Below are 17,741 nucleotides of genomic sequence, written 5' to 3'. Positions count from 1 at the left end.
TTGGAAAATATAAACTAGTAGGCAATATAGAAGGAAAAGTGTAAAACTCTGGGGTGTAAAAATATTTAACACGAATACTAGATATTTGCAAGGTTTCCTGTTAGCATCCTCAAAAGCTTCTAAAAGGAACAGAACAATGCAGGTTGTATTCCCACGAACAGTGACTCTTCTAGTCCAAGAAATGTTTTATCAAGGGAACAAGTATGATACAGATTACAGAGGTGCACGCATCTAGTAAAGGCTGTGGTGTGTTTCCAAGCAATGTTATCAATGCATTGCATAGTGAGATCTCAAGATCTGAGGAAAACAGCTAGTGAAAGAGTTCGTCAGGATCTTCCACACCAGTGAGGTTAGAAGCTTTATGATTTGGCCAAATTTTCCTCTCAGATGGAAAGCAATAGGGCTGTTTGTCACTCTGCAGGCTCCATCCCTGTTGCATAGCTTCATAAATGCACCTCATCACACATATGGAAACCAACAGCAAACTCATTTTCTTGTCCTTGATCTGTGCACTACATGGGACAACACACAGCTTCTAAAAAAGATGTGTTTTTTCTTTTTCTCCTCCAGCTAGAGGCCAGTCCCTAGCAGCAGACCCCAGGGGTTGATAGTGGGACCAATACTTCTTAATGTCTTCATTAATGACCTGAACAAAGAAGCAGAGTGAACCCTCAGATGACCCAAAATTGAGAGGAGCGGTTGATATGCCAGAGGGTCATGCTGCCATCCAGAGGGACCTCAGCAGGCTGGAGAAAGGAACCTTGTGAAGTTCGGCAAGGGGAAGTTCAAAGTCCTGCACCTGAGGAGGAACAACCCCATGCACCAGTACAACCTGGAGAAGAGAAGACTCAGTGGAGTCCTATCCATGTGTATCAATACCTGATAGGAGGGAGTAAAGAAGACAGAGCCTGGCACTTCTCAGTGGTGTCCAATGGAAGGATGAGAAGCAATGGGCGCAACTGAAATACAGGAAATTCCAATTAAATATAAGAACAAGCTTTTTTATTGTGAGCGTGGTCAGACACTGGAACAGGCTCCCCAGAGGAGTTGTGGAGTCTCCATCCTTGGAGATATTCAAAACCTGACTAGACACAGCCCTTGGCAATCTGCTCAAGGTGACCCTGCTCTGAGCAGGGGTTGGACTGGAGACCTCCAGGGGTGCCTTCACACCTCAGTGATTCCTCAGTTCTGTGGTGATAACGGTCAGCTGGGCCCCAGGCAACCAGATGCACCAGGCTCGCTCTCAGGGCATTTTCTGTCTAAGGCACTCGTGGACATCGGCCTTTTTAGAGCATTCCTGTGACAGATTCTAGCCCAGGGCTGAAGCCAGGGTTAGGCCCAGAACAGCAAGGAAAGCTTGAGTAGGTCTTTGATGTACCTATTTTTGCTCATCTTAATTTTACCTTCAAGATTAGTCAGAGCTGGAAGTTTTGCTGAATTCTAGATTAGGATGTCTCTGAAGACCAAAACTATGAATGCTTTACGATTTTATTCTGTCGGCCAGTAGAGGGAGGAAAGAGAGAGAAAATGGAAAGAGTCATTCTTGATTCTCCGAGGCTGAATAGCAATTCTCTTTCATACTGGCAGCGGGACTTCACAGCCCCGGGGCCAAACTTGCTCTGTCAGAGCTATTGTAATGGATAAAACCTCATGAGATTTAGTTATTCTTTTAGATACTGTAACCACACTGAACATCCTGCTATGTGGTTAATATCAAGGACTGAATCCAGCTGTGATCTGTCCTGACAGCTGACATATCACTGTGGACAACTGGACTCAGCACACCTTTCCATACACCTGAAACTGCATTTGATGCATTAAAGTCTGTGTCTCACTTAAACCGTTTTCCCCCAGCAAGACTGTAAAATGATCAAATGAGACTGCTCCAGCCATTCACAAGGATGTTCTCTGATACAAAGTGAGGGGAAAGCACTCTCAGGCATATGCTTCCAGCAGCTACCCCTGAACTGCATCCTGGACTGAAAGGGGACAGAGAAGAAGATCACTCCCGCCCCCCACCCTGCTTGGCTTTCAACATTTCACTGCTGAGGGAAAGAGTACTGTTCTTTTCCCTTCTGATATCCTATCACTAGGCAAAGTAAGGACTTGCTGAGTGTTTTGCTTATGTGTAATACTGAAACAAGTTAACCTCCCAAAAGCTAAGGTTGCAGGACCTGCCCCAGCATAATGCCACCACTTCTAATGGAGTTGCATTTATATGCTGTTTTTCATATAGCAGCAAATTATAAATTATTAATTTAATTTTGAAAGTTATTGATGGAGAAATATAGGAAAATAAGTTATAGTTTGATCTAAAATTAGATCATCCTTGTCTGCATCCAATTTCAAATATGGTTATTCACTTGGCTCTGGCCTGAGTAAGCCCCAAGGTGAACAGGATCCAGGTTGCACTGCTGCACCAGTGCTGTTCTGTCATTAAACTGTATGAGCTGCACCAGACATCTTCACTGGTCTGTCTTCTTCTCCAGAACTCCATGTTGGCAGTTTTAATAGAGTTCTGCTCTCAAAGTAGTATTTCCAGGAGTGCATAAATGGTGTCGGATCCCAAGTGCAATTTTCAGATCTGAATGTATGGTATGTAAAAGACAGTCAATCAACCCTTGGTGACACAGATCCTTCTACATATAATTGCCTCCATAAACAGCTCTTTGGAAAAATTTTGCTCAGGCTTGAGCCTGGATTTTGATTGAGATGTCTGTGAAACCTCTGTCTGAGATTTGTAACTTGTTATGCACACTCAGTTACTCTGCATAACCTTTTCTAGAGTGTGAAAAATGCACACCCTTTGGGAGTCTTTCAACAGAAAGATGGGAAAGAAAAACATGACAGAGATTCTCTCTTCTTGTTTTGTTATTTTAATGTGTCAAATGCCTCCCAGCTGAATTTGACAGCAAATGATGAAACATGTTGTGTACAGTTAAAAACTTCAATACAATCAAGGATGGAGCATATTCTTCTCAAAGATTAATACAAACCTTAAATGAACACAGGGACATGACCACGTGGTGGCAGCAGAGAAGGAAAGTGAAGAAATATCTACAGGAAGCCGAAAGATAAACATCAGTGACCTGAGCATGCATCTTCAAAATTAGGGCTGTGACCCAATGTGCCGAGCATCTGTGACCACCCAATCCAGCCAGAAGACCGAAGTCTACACACCATTGCAATGACAAGCATGCTGTCACCTGGCACTATTTGGGAGTGAAGCTGCTCTGAAGAGGAAAAGCAGATGTCTAAGGTTACAGCACACCATGCCATCAGCGACATTCCTTCCTGTGCCTCACAGATTCTCCGAACACCCAGCAGCACCTAGAAGCAAGGAGCAGGTTTCATCAACTGGAAACAGAGCAGCAAGAGCAGATAGAGGACAGTAGGAACTGGCAGGGTTTTCTTCTGTACCCCAGAGGTACAGGCACATCGCAGTATGCAGCCTGCCATGTACCTTAGCAATGTGGCATCCACCCGTAAGGAGTCTCTCACTGTTTCTTGTAACTCTGAGAAATAAAAATCTCAGTTTTAAGGAAACCTGCATCTCACTTGCCTTTGGTCAAACAGGATGGAAGAGCTGAGGGGAAAAAAAAAAAAAAAAAGTGAGGACCTTCTTGTATTCCCAGCCTCCTGTGGGAACCACAGGACAAGGGTGGTCCGTGTTGAACCCAAACTGTACAGCATCCTTCACACAACAAGCTGGCCTGACAGCTATTCCCCAGGTCCTTGTCGTGTGCATGCACACTCTCATCTCCTCTCTCCCACGAAGACTGTTTCAGCTGTCACAGGTCAGGAATAAAGAAAAATGAGCTTAATAAAAACAAAGGCAGACAAGAAGAACCCTCGAGCAGCTAAATCATGGTTTTCTACTCTGAGAAATACCTGGTAAATTTGAGTCTGCTGCATCATTTAAAACGTCAGCTCTTCTTTGCCTCGTGCAAGCCAGGTGGGTGCATTCTTTCTTCTGCCCCACCACTCTGAAAGGCTCAGAGAAATGAACAAAGCACCCAGCAGTCCCCAGACTTCTAACTGGTACTGGACCATGCTGGTATTTCCAGTCAGATCACCTCTGAGCAGATCTCCCAGGAAGCTACAAGGGTGGAGTAGGCTGCAGCACATGCTTTTGCTAAATTTAGTGCTTTGGTGAAGAAAATGTACTGAATTCCAGCTGAACTAGAGGAGGGAGTGGTAGAGTAAGGTGCTCCTCTGGCTTTTCACAGAAACTGTATTTCCTGAGAAACTGCTGGGAGAGGAGAGGGACAATTACTCAGGAATTCAACTCAAACTGCCCCCATCAAAGTGTTTTCATTTTCTGATCAGAAAATGAGAATAGCTCCCACCAAATTGGTTTCATTATCAGCTGTCCCAAGCAGTGCTACACTCACGGCAGCATAAGCAACTTTTCCGACCTGCACAATGCCAACAGTGCCCACAGCAAAGGAAAGGCCCTGGCACCAGTTTCCTGAGCACTTCCAGTTCCTTCCAGTGACTGTTGGTGGTACCTTCAAGTATGATGGGGAATGTGTCCTAGGGACACAGCACAGCAGAAATGTAGTTTACCATAAGGACTGGTGCCGAGTGCTGACATGAGTGTTTAGGGTAGCTCTGTATCACAAAGATCTGAAACCCAGTTTGAGCACAATCTGCAGTTGCCATTAACTAGTATTCCTCTCCCTGGTCAGGGCAACAAAGGGAGGAAATAGCAATAGTTAGGGACCCTGGGACACCTATCATTGACTATCTTCACTGATGACCAACTGCAAGTCTTCAGGACCTAGTTCTACTCTCCAACCTGCTGCTAGGGCTTAAGAGCTCTCACTCCCAGATAAAACTTCTGTGCCCTCCCCTTCTGGAACCTACTCTCTTGCTTGCAACTCTAAACATGGAGACTGTCATGATTTTAGAGCATGGTGTGCTCCTGCTGTCATGCCTACACATACAAGTCCTCATTCTCTGTCTATGGCACACACTCCTTGTGTCTCTTTTTGGGGATTATTCACCATACCTTATGGCGTCCCAGATCTCCTGTCCCCCTCTAAGTACTAAGCCTCATATACAAATGTAAGTTAAATATACTTTAGGGTTCATGCTGGCAACATTTATCTGAAAACAGTGGAAAGCGGCACATCACTTGCCAGGAGCCTGCTATTACAATTTGCCATAGTGGGCAGACACTTACCCATAACATGCTGATTTCCAGGAGATTCAAAGTGCTTACATCTAGCACAACTCCACTTTGCTGGTCAGAGGCATCAGCAAAGTCCCATCTAAACTGCCATAGACTGAACCTCCCTTGTACATCAATGGTGTGATATAGTGTGATAGCATTTCTATGAGATGCCTTAGATAAGGGAGAGAAAGAACCTGGAGCTTCAGACCAGGCTTTGGAACAACATGGGAGGACAACAAGGCTGGACATAGCTTAATACACAGCAAGTCAATTAACAAACATATCACTAAGTGCAGTCAATTTTAAAAGGTATTTTAAACGGAAGAGAAGCCAGTTGCTTCTAGCTCTGCTGAAGCCCCAGCTGACTTCCACCTTATATAATCACCTTTTCCAATAGACTGGATAGAAGTTAGTATTTACTAAGCCAGAGACCACTTTTCTCTCAAAAATCACACACTGAAACTATTTATGTTACTCTTGATACACATGAATTTCAGGACCTGCTAGTCAGCAATAGATTTTTGCTGCTTTTTTTTACAGAAGTATGGCATTTAATAGGTCCATTCAGGTCTAGCTGCCAAGCAACTGTGAGTTCTTCTTGAGCAGGCAGTCCCAGCTAATTTCAAAATGGATTGCTCTGCGAAGGAAGGATAGCACTTCCCAGATCACAGAAATGGTTTACTGGCCCAAGTCTCATATAAAATAGTCTCTTGGTAAAGAGCTAAACAGTTTTAAAAGGTGTCAGGGAAACCATTAAGAGATAAAAATTCACAGAGCAATTTTGCCAGAGAAAAAGCATAAATAAAAAGTGCATCATTTCTCTCCCAGACTTTCTTGCAAGTCAGCTGCATTCAAAGAGATGTGCTATAGCTAGAGTTGAGCTAAAGGCAATTAAAAAGAGTCGGCTGTCTCGTGTCAACTTTCAGCTTGTACTCCTGCACTTTAATCAGAAAATCAGCAATTATATAAATGGTGCCACTGAACGAAGGGAGAGCAGAGAGTACAGCAAGCATAGATCAAATCCTGTAGGTATCTTGAGAAGTAAAATAGCAACCGATCCTTGTGTCTGGGCACATTCATTCTGTATCCAGAGAAAACATACACATAAAGAACTGGCTCTCGCAAGGAAATGTGGATGCTAAAACACAGCTCTGAGCCAGTTCAGGCTATTTTGCTTCAAGGATATACTGATCTGCTTTTTAGTTTATAAGTTTTAGTTACGTCAGATGTTACAGATTCTTCTTTCAGTCCATATACAAATACAACAGGCTACTTAGAGCATTAAAAGGAAGAAATCTGAGTCCCAACATTAAGCATGAACTATTCTGGGAAATAATCAAAACTTTTTTTCTTCTGTATTTTTTCTTAAAAAAAGCCAAACAAAACATCTTGCCACTCATCTTAAACCAGCACTTGCTATAATTAAAAAAAAAAAAAAAAATTGCTTGTACAATCAGCAGCTTGTGGTTTGTTGCTAAACTGCTTTTAAGCAAACAGAAAAATAATCCATGAAGTGAGAATACTGAGCCAGGATAACATCTCCATTGCAATTAAGTAGAACATGCCTCTTTGATAGGACAATCAGCTTTATGCAGTAACTGCTAATGGAAGGACATTTCTAGAAGCATCAGGACATGCTGTGTTCCCGACTACTTGAGAAATTTTAATGAGAAGCCTATCTGGGATTTCATAGTCCCATTTCTTGTGCTATAAAAAACTCACCCACAGCGTTCAAGCGCTTCCAGCTAGTGCCAGGCAGGAGCCTTCCCTCTCCCTCCAGGCCTTAGTACACAAACCACAGAGCCCACGGAACAAGAAAGCCAGGTTACCTTGAACTGCAGCTTGGGCTGATGGAGGAGTTGGTGGTCAGGAGAACTTCCTCCTGATTTTGAATTTCTGTGTTGGCAATAGGGTCAAAGGGCACAAAAGAGTTACAACTGGTGCAGCATACACTTATTGTGCCCTCTTTAAGCAGAAAAGACATCAGTCCTGTGGGATTTGTGCACGACGTATTTCTGAAGGGAAGAGTCAGGAATAACATTTGCAGTGTAGTAAAGCCACCATCTTGGAGACCAAAGCTATTCCCCCAAAAAGCAATGCTGTGTAGATTAATTTATGATCTGCTTTTGCTTCAAACAAGTCTAGAACTAGAGAAAGAACTCGTTAGGGTCCACACTTTTGGGAATTACTTGTCACACTCTAATTATGCAACTCTACTTTCCCCCACCATCTGTGCCTCCTTCTTCAGTATCTCAGTGCCTCTGCCTTCAAAAGGTGCAAATAATTCTTGGTTCTGCTGTTTCCTTTCCCCCAGGGGGTTATATTTATAATATAAGAGCCAGACTTGCTTGTAAAAAGGTGGAAAGAGAAAACTCCTCTGTTCAAAGTGCTGCATCTCACACTGGACTGGGGCTCTCTCTTCTCTTACTGAATGTCTCTGCATCAAACAGATGGTCCAAAAGGAGACCATGCAGCAGATCTCGAGGAACAGCGTAAACAGCAGATACTGACTACGCATTCATTTCAATTCTAGCTCTGCAATGGAATCCAAGTCATTTTATATGGTGACACTTTCCTTACCCAGTCAGTAGTTACCCGTCTTAGTACCTGGCTGCCCATTTCTAGGTCAGTAAAGAAAAAATGATCAAGTAAATATTAATTGCTTCTCTTCAGCTTTAACAAAAGCTTTCGTAACACTCTTCTCCCAGTGAAATTTAAGATATGAAATTCTGCATGGCGGGCCAGAAGTTCCTGGTGCTGCAAATGTGGCCCAGAGCCTGGTTGTACCCTGTAGCTCTGCCAGTCTGCCAAAGCATGGGCAGGACCATGCCTAGGATGAGGCTGTCACTTCACTGGGCAGCACGTCCTCTTTTTGGATAAGAAGTGGTTACTGGCAGGTCAGGAGTCCTGGGAACAGGTTTCCTTCTCCCTAGCTCCCTGCCACCAAGAATAGACATGGTGACCCGTCCTACCCCCACATCTTTGAAGGTCTCAGTGAGTATGTTATTCACCTAATGTCTCACACATTTTCACAATAGGAAGCTTCCTTGGTCTTACAGCTCTGAATTACAAACCCTAAGCTGCTCTGGTTGCACAGCAGAAGACACACTGGGGAAATCACATCTTTGAGCCAAAACCCACAACATATTTGCTGTCATGATGGCAGAGCAGTTTTTTAAAGTTAGTTATAACATGACAAGTCAGTCATCAGCAACAGCAGCCTGACAAAATACTGCAATTTACAGCTCTGCTAGTTCAGGGGAACTATTATTTTTGTAAAGATTGACTGATGTTTTCTGAATTGTGCTAGAATATGAGGTTTTCTTTCCAAAAGCATCATGGGATAGGGATAGAAAAGAGAAGGGTTTCTTTTAAGCAACAGAGACACTAGTATTTGGTAAGTCAAGTTTTGATTTATTAAACTATTGTACCTGAATGACCTGGTGTAAGGGCAGGCTGTAGTTCTTCAGCCATTTTGGTTGCCAAGTTCACTTGGCTAGACAATAGCCATGAAGTTGTCTCATCACAAACACTCCTGTGTTTGTATTTCCATATTTGAGTGGACTCCTGTATAGAGCACAGAGAAGGAAAAGAGCTTGCTATCGTCTGTTTAAAGGACAGATGAGTATGTAGTGCACAATAGTGCTGAAACCAGAGGAGATGGATGGAGGCAGAGGTTTCCTGGCTTGTAATTCACTGATACATGCTGATAGGGCTGAGCATTAACACCCTTCTTCACAAATATGCTTTGCTTCCAGGCCTAGTTTTTAGCGACCAGCTCATAGAAAGCTTTAGATAAGTCAGACACCACTTCTCCCTTCCTCAAAAAAGTATATTTGAACCCTTTCCTTTCTAACAATAAAGCAAGCTTCTGGCAAATGGAACTGTGTCAGTATGGCCTTTCTAATATGAGAGACAAGGCTAAGAGCTCGGCATAGATAAATCTCTCTGAAACGTGAAGGTTTATTTACAATGGATGAGCCATTACACCAAATTCCAGATCACTTCCTTTTCAGCAAAGTAACACTGCTGCTGCAGCAGTCCATCTTAACTATCCCTGCTGCTGCAGCAGCTACTTCCCCTGGTAAATCAGGTTATTTGAGATGAACAGAGGGTACCAATTTTATTTTGACAGATGAGTACCAGCTGTGTAAAGGACTTGACACTAAACATTTACCCAAACACAGAAGGATAGTATTTCTTAGGCACTTTTCAGGAACGGAATTTATATCAGCACTACAGCATCACAAGCTTTGCCGCAGTAAAAAGAGGGTTTCTGAAGCTGAGTGCTGAAGTTTGAACTTCCGAAGAGGAGGGGTGTGCCGGAAGGTGACCTGAATCACAAATGTTTACCCAATCTACACCACAACCCTTTTATTGAGGAAAAATACACAAAAACCTGAAAAGTTCCTGTTCAAGTTAATCAAACATTTTGGTTTGTGACTGATGAAATCCAGTGTCTGTAGACAGAAACACTGTAGAGGCATGTAGACTACTGGTGACTCTGAACAGCGCTTGTCATGGCCCCAGCTTGCAATACCAACCAGCTTGTGATGCCCATCAATCTGACAAATCAGTGACCACCCAGAGTCTCCCTGAAAGATAGAAAGAAAAGAGGAAGGGGAGAGAATGAGAAAGCAAAGTGTTATCACCTATCAGCAACGTCAAAAACATCCAAATCTAGGAAGCTAGAGGATGGCATGGCTTTGGGTCCTGGTTGTGTGCAGTGCAGCATTCCCACCCTGTCAGTTACACACTGTGCAAAAACCTGTCCCCACAGCTCTCCTGCAGATGTTGGTCTCTTCAGTATTTTGTCCCCAGTTGCTCACATAGGCCTTGTGGGAGAGGAGAGAGATCTCTGCTTGTTGGGGCCTGGCAGCCAGTTCTTCCTCTGGGAGAAGCAACAGAATCAGGGAGGCTGCAGAGGTAGGAGTCACAGCCCTGTAACTGCTCCTGGTAGCCCTTCAATGCACTTTTGGGGGCAGACCCCAGCCTGGGGATTACTTCCCTTTGCATGTATGTTATCTAGTATTACACAAAACAATATTTCACATGCTTCAGGAGAAGAAGTCTCTCCCCAGACAGTTGTATGGAGCCACCTTGGCTTTTGCAGTCAGTGCAGCTTGGAGCAGTGCTTTCTGAAGCTGGAGGTGTCCAGTTGGCAGGGGAAACCAAGACCATAATCCAGGAGCAGTAACAGGGTGGCAGTCACCAGTCAAAAGTGTGCATGATATATTAAGCCCTGTAATTCCCATACCTCTCCCTTGTCTCTCAGAGAGGTCATCAAAAGACCAGAAGGGTTGGGGCAAGCCCCTAAGAGAGAGCAAAGGCAGCACACCACCAGGGATCAAAGCTTCTTGCAGGGCACAGATGAGCACTCGCAAACCTTCTGGCAGCATCCCCAAGTCTGTCATCACCCTGCCAGCTTTCCCAGGTGAACCTCCAGCCAGCTAGTAGGGTGCTTCCTTGCTGCTATCTGTGCTAGACTTTGGCTAAGGGCCAGTCTGATGGGATGCAGACAAGCTCTGCGTCAGCTGCATTCAGGCAAACATACCCCACATCTCATGGCAGAGGGGCAAGTGGCTATTTTGAATGAGGGGGTGGTACAGCTGTCTTCAGTTTGAAGATGGGAGGAACATCTTCACCTGCCCAGCCACTGAGCTGTCCCAAGGAGACACTGTCACCAGGAGGTGACCTTGATACTGAGCAGCAGGTGTGACATGGGCCAGAGGCCCCAGGCATTGAGACACCATGAGAGTAATCTCATCTCCCTCAAGTTCATTTCCCTTCGCTTAGCCTCCTCTTTGGCTTTGCCTTTCCCAAAGCAGCAGCTTTCCAACAGAAAAGGCAGCCTGGCTCCTACCTGGAAAACATTTCACATACTGCAGGCAACATCTAGGCTCTCCTGGCACTGCCCTCAGTCTGATCTATCACTGCCCTCGATATGTCATAGGTGCTCTTTCATATCAGAGTAACCCGTACTTACTGCCAGCTCCTGTCTCTTCCCATCCTGCTGTTAAGCATCTTGCAGCAGTGCTTGCTTCCTCCCCACTGCCTGGTAAGTAAGTTGTTGCCACAGAACTGCCTGTGTGGGAAAGCAAATTCCCGTCGACACCAGGTACAGCTTTCCTGCTCTTACTTCTGTCAGCCCCCTGCTTTCCTTGCCTCAACTCATTGCTTCATTTCCTCTTCCCTCCAAATATCCCATAATGAGACTGCAAAACAGATGAGATGGAGCTTTAATAATGTACATGTTCCTTTGCTGTACTTGACAGATGCCTGAGAGTGCTGTTTTAATGAGTCAAATCTAGCTTTCTCCTAATACCACAGCACAGGTGAAGTGAACATCTCTTGAAGGCTATTTCTAAGAAGATGAGAGAGGAGACCCTGCAGACCCTCCAAAGAGGCACAGATTCAGAGGGTTTAGGGAAGACATCTTCCTCAGACCAGTTTGCCCCAGGACCTCACTCCTTGAGTGCAGAAGCCTCCCGTCATCAGTGCATGTAGTTAGGTGGTTCTTGGAAGGACTGTGGCATTTTCTTTGTGGATACTATTAATAGGACATGGCAAGATCCATATGCTTATATAACCTCCTTACTCACACGCTCTATTCTTGTGCAGTGGCTCTAGTTAGATCACATTTCCCCACTGCTAAACATTTGTCTTCAGTTCTCCCCCTTTCTTTCCCCCAAGTCCTGCCCCAAGTTACTCCATCCAGTTTGTTATGTGCAACCAAGTTTGCACTTTATTGTATAAAATCTAAATCACATACTGCAGCAAAATATTCCTCCAACAAGAATATTCTGTGGTTTAGACAAAGGGTACAGACTACTTAAAACCTTTTTCTTTAAATTTCAGCCCGCGCTATCTCAGACATTGCTTTGCTACCTGCAAAGGTGTATATCATATTAGTGCTGTGCATACCAATCTTTATGGAGAAAAAAATAAGAACAGCTCCCTTGGGACACGAATGCTTATTTTTGGCTCATTAACTTTAATGGTCATACTACAGCTGTGACAGGTTGGGAAGACAGGTAGAATAGGTGATCTTTGCTATTCTCTAGATCATGTCTAGCCTACACTTATGCCTTAAAGCCACAGGCAAGTCTGCTTGGAAGGCCTGATTCAAAGCCTGTTGACAACAGCAGAAGTATTCCTAGCTCTCATGCTGTATTTTAACCAGGTAATAGGAAGCAAGCCTCCCTGAAGGCTCACTGTTCATTTTGCTCCCATCCACCTTCCCACACACTTACTGAACACTGTGCCCCATGTCAGAGCCTTATTATAATCATTAACCCCAGCACAGCTGAATATGGTGGGGCTCTAAACAGTACCTGGTTCAATGGGTTTCTGCAGCTCCAGGAGTGCCAGGTCATTTCTGAAAGGAAACCCACCAAAGCCACAGTGTGTGTGCACACCTTACACAAGCATCATCCTTCACATTTGGCAACACGCATTTTTTCCCCAGAACTGTTCTGTCTGAGCACTGGCCAAAGAAGGAGGAAAACAAACACATTTTTCAGTCTAAAAAGCCCCCTAGTTCAGACAACAGGAAGAGTCCAAAGTTCCCTTGTAACATTAGCTGTCAAACACCGCTCATGCTTCAGGACTTATAGCCTTACATCCAGGGACACTTTTGGGAATCCTAGTTGAGGTATCAGTGCTTCTTGTGCAGTGCTGACAGAGAACTTCGATTCGTACCTCCAAAGATTTGCTGCTGTTATGATTAACAAAAGGTGTCCAGAGGTGAGTCAGTTGCTCACCTTCTTAGGAACCAGACCGCAACACAGATAGAGCTTACATTGAAGCTATGGATCTGGGCTGTATAACTAGTTTGATGAAACATTCGAGACCCATGCCACAGTCATGAGTGCCTACGTACAACAGAGATGAAGGTTCAACAGAAACACATGGCACCTCAGCCTAATTGAGGACAGTAAGTACATAATGGGGGTCCAGAGACATAGTACAGACATCAGCAGTTTGGGGCGGGGTGGGGGGCAGAGGACAAGCTTTCCCAGGGCCATTTTTCATCAATTAGAAAGCCTCCACAGAAGTGTTGACCCTCATACTGCAGGCTGTATGCCAGGATCAGGACACCAGGGTTGACCAGCCACTTTCCTCCCTCCTGGGCTTCCTGCATGGGTCCACCAGCAGTTCTATACTTGTTGCAGGCCCCAGCCCAGGGAATGGATCCACCACTGGAAGTCCACATTTCTCTGGAATTATTTCCTAATTGTTAGTGAGGATTTTTCTGGGTGTGGGTTTTTTTTGTTGTTAAAGAAAACTGATCACAGCTGGGTGAACTGATATGCCTCAACACCAAACAAGCACCAGACTTGTTCTGGACAGCCATGTCCACCAAAGGTTCCACAACAGCCTGCTGGTGGGATTGAAGCATCTGTATTGGAAAGATCTGGGAATGCTTTGCTCTAATTTTCCCTTCAAAAGAACAGAAGTTGCCCATACATGCTAAAAAAATAAAGACCTCAACTTACACCAGTTGAAGAAGGACTTGAATCTTGACATCCCAGATGTGTACAGGCTGACAACATGTCCTGGGTAAGCAGCTCTCCACAGATTTTTTTTCAGGAAGTCACATTCTGCAGGTAAGAAGCATTTCCTGACCTCTTTTTTTTTTAGTCAGAATGATATTTATGAAGTGTTTTCATTACAGTAACTCTTCATTTTCCAAAATTAGTTCACTAAAGTGTTCCCAACTGTCTCCAGTAACAGCAAATTAAACTGTGCATAAATAACCTGTATCCCACCATCACCAGTTTTCACTGATCACAAGAGGTGTTTGCATGAGAAAGGAAGGAAACAAAACTAGAAGAGAACAGTATTTACTTTCTTCAGAAACTGGTAATACAGAGAATGAGTCTAGAGAGAAAAAGGTGTAACAGAAGATAAGTCCATTAAAAGCTTGTCATTGGTAGCCCTGGTTCAGAAAAACCTACTGAGAATTTTAAGGTCTGAGGTACAACACATCCTCTATTTCCCCTCTTTCAGTGGCTCTCTGGACCATGCCATAGGAACTAACTTTTTTATCACAGGGTCCCTCTATCCCTTCTGTGTGCCATGGGAAAAAGCACAACCCTCTAGTAAGAGCAGCCAAGCTCTCAAGCAAAAGTTAGCACAGATGGATTAAACTGCTTGGTTTTCTGCTTCCTGTTTATAGTGTCAGGTTCCAGACAGTGGTTATTAATTAATCAGAGGTCAGTTACATGCTGAGAACAATCGTTCCTCCCAATAAGCATCTGTTTTAAACAAAAGCAAGCCAATCCAAAAGCTAGTTTAAACAAACAGTCATTCCTCAGGGACGTTTATGTATTTGGCTCGGTGACAGTGCGAACTGCAGAGATACGAGGACTACGACCTAGCGTGAAGTGCCTGGGGTGAGCACTGAATTAGCTTGCTGCAGTTTTGGATACATCAGAGTGCAGAAGAATATCTTGAAGTGATCTCAGACAACCGCTTTAGTGGAAGCACATTCAGCAAATAAACATTACAAATGTCCCTGCCTGTAACCTCAGTACTATTTTAACAGAAGATTGCTTTGTGGCATAGGCAGGGAAAGACCCAGAGCCTTACTTACATTGTCTGCTACCTTCCAGCTCACTTTGTGTTAGCTGCTGATACAACTCTTCAAGGACTTTGAAGCCTCTATATCTCACCGATTCATCAGTTTTGAAATGCAGGGTCAGGAACCTGCTGCTGGAGAGCATGCTAAAAGATTTTTTTGGCCAAGTAAGTTTGCTGGTGGGGAGAAGAAAAAAAAAAAAATACTGCAATTATAGTCATTGCCAAGTAGTTTGAGACACAGCCCCTATACTTATTACCAGGGACAGACATTTTAACCCAAGCCATTTGATACTCAAAGATATTAGTAGATGCCAAGATTTCTCTGAGGTCTTTCAAGAGGTGCATCTCCAGTGGCCTATGCAATATCACTCCCTACCCAGGCTGAAGAGGTGAAGCCTATTGCAACAGCCAAATTGTTCTCATATTCTACAGGAATGCCTCTTTAGTGAGATTACTTCAATAACCGGTTCTCTTGCCTACATATGTGGGAGGAGGAAAGCAGGGGGCAATAAGAACTAGAAAGGCATTAAGCCATTCCGGTAAATGTTTCTGTACCCAAAGATCCTGATGTCTGTATGGCACAAGGCAGCTTTGGTACTCACAGCAGCATCTGTTCAAATTATTCAAGACACAGAGCAAAACAAGTACCAAGAGACAAAGGGTTAAGGAAAAAAAAGGTTTTAAAAGAAGGATTGATAGAAGTATCCTCTCAGATACAGCCATGATGCTGGAAGTCACAAGCTGCTGAGTCCAAACCACTTCTACTGAAGAAGCCCTGGGTGACAAGAGCTGCTCTCAATGGCCCTGCTGCCACTTGGCCCTGTCATGCAGGCACTAATCAGTGTTGCTCCCCTCCCTGCCTCCCACACCCCACAGCTGAAGGGAATTTGGCCACCTTATTTCAATAAAAGGGGTCAGAAAAGGAAGATAGTAAATGAACATATAGTTCAGGCTACCCAGAAGCCTTGAAGGGAGATGTGGTCCATTGTAAACACTCAAATGATCCCAAATGCAATCCCTTGTGTCCTCAATTACAAAATCTTTAAGCACAGCCTTTAGCTAATTTCCTGAAGTAGAATAAGTTGTCCAAGTGCAGTTCCACATGTTGGGGTGAATGCCAGAGTAACTAGGAGATACTATTTCAGTGGCTCCAAATAGAATTAGATCAAAGCCTGGGCACTCTTAAAATAAAAAGGTAAAAAAATCATATCACAAAGAAAAATCTGTTTCCGCATGAATTTCTTAAGCAGGCCTATTAATATTAGAGAAAGCAGAGATCTTAGTGTTGGGTTTTAAGTTCTGCTGGTTAAAGTGAAAATTTGTATGGCTTCAAAGCATGAATTCTACATGCCATTTACACAGAGAACTGTTCAACCAGGAAAAGGGCAATAGATACGGGAAACTACTTGAACCCTGAAGAGTGATCTTGAGGCCAGACACTGAGACCCCACAGACAGGATCACTTGGAGTAACCTTTTGGGCCAAATTCAAACTTAAAAATTCATTAACCTCTTCTAAGTGTTTACATGGATGTTTCTTTCACCTTGCATTTATAGTTGCCACAAAGCTGATCAAAATGCAGAATGCCATGTTGTAGGCATGTTAACATTTTATTACATGTTTTTGCAGAATAGTCTGCATTATTTTCAGCAGTTCCATAAATAAAACTGGCTACGCTCACACCCCATTTTACTGGGCTGAAAAGAGAGCAGGGCTGACAGTGTACTTCTTGGGGTGATGAAAGAGAGGAGACTGAGCCTACTGGAAACATGAAAGCTGTAGAAGCTTGATGAGGCTTTTAAACTTCCTCTTTGAGAGTCCCTCTGGCTGAACAGCTGGGAAGACACTTCAGGCAGGCTGATCAAGCTGGCTAGTTCAAGCCCTCATACAAATTGCAGAGACAGGTTCAAGGATCCAGTGTATTTAAGATTGTTGCAATTAGCTAAGGTTTGAGGGTTTTTGGTGCGGTTTTGGTTTGTTTTTTTTTCTCCTTCAAGTAGCCATGCATTTCTCTAACTATACATAGCAGCTCTGGCAGCAGGAATTGAAAGTGAATACAATAAAATAGGGATGTGCTAAATGAAGAAATTATGTTTAATACTGACATGGCTAATGTTGTTGGTGAGAGTGCCATACCCAGATGTTCACTTACCTGCAACAGAAGCTAACTCCCGAGACACAAATACAGAACGTGCATAAAAGGAGGTGGGGACACTTTTTGTTTTGTTTTGTTTTAAATAGGCTTTTTACTCCTTCCCTCTCACCAGCAGCCTTCATGTTTCCAGGTTCCAGAACTAAGAGGAAAGCGCTGCCTTACCCGAGGCTCACAAATGTGGAGGAGGGTACAGGACTGTTCTAGGGAGGGAAGCCTGAGCCAAGAGGAGTTTCGAGTCAGACTACAGGTCAATGGAAAAGGCAGCTCCTGGTTTTCAGAGCTAGTGTGTGTGTGCACATGGAAAAGCAGACAGATTTCTGTTGATGGTGCTGTAAGTCTGATGAATTTTCATATGAGAAACTTAATTGCTGTGATCTACTTCTGAAGCCTGACACACTTGCCTGATAAGTGGACAAACAGACATGCCTCATTCACAGAGCAGTTAGGAGCACAGGTCAGACAGGAAAAAGGGGAATGGGGGAAGATTAGATGTGGCTCAAGTCACTAGAAACGCGAAACGGCTTGCTTCCACAAAAACAGAAGTGTCAGACTGGCCAAATCTCTCCAGCTTCAAGTTTCTTTGATCTGAGGCATCAAAGTACTAATTTGCTTAATGGTGCCAGTGCAGTGCTATTCACTGAGAAAACTGTCTGCCCGTGTCACCAGTTGTACCCTGGCCTGGGAAGCAAGAAAAGTTTCCTTTGGTCTTTATACTTAGAGCCCAATTAATTGTGTAGCTCCCTAGGCATGTGGCAAAGGTGAGGTTTGGTGGGGAGAACAGTGGTAACAGCAGCACCCAACATCAGTATTGCCTACTAGGTG

General features: G+C 43.9%; 1 long non-coding RNA gene across 2 annotated transcripts; it reads right to left on the bottom strand.

Annotated features, from left to right (window-relative positions):
• Positions 1–7,030: 7,030 nt before the first annotated feature.
• LOC141943810 (uncharacterized) lies at positions 7,031–13,766 on the bottom strand. Of its 2 annotated transcripts, XR_012629063.1 has the most exons (5): positions 13,678–13,766; positions 12,514–12,557; positions 11,166–11,264; positions 8,611–9,774; positions 7,031–7,194 (listed from the first exon to the last, which is right to left on the bottom strand). It is a non-coding gene; the product is annotated as an uncharacterized LOC141943810 (long non-coding RNA). The 2 variants fall into 2 exon arrangements; XR_012629062.1 differs by lacking the exon at positions 13,678–13,766 and having other exon boundaries at positions 12,514–12,642.
• Positions 13,767–17,741: the final 3,975 nt, after the last annotated feature.

The sequence above is a fragment of the Strix uralensis genome, chromosome 5 (assembly GCF_047716275.1).
Source record: "Strix uralensis isolate ZFMK-TIS-50842 chromosome 5, bStrUra1, whole genome shotgun sequence".
Lineage (NCBI taxonomy): Eukaryota > Metazoa > Chordata > Aves > Strigiformes > Strigidae > Strix > Strix uralensis.
This window is presented reverse-complemented; position numbering and strand designations above follow the sequence as displayed.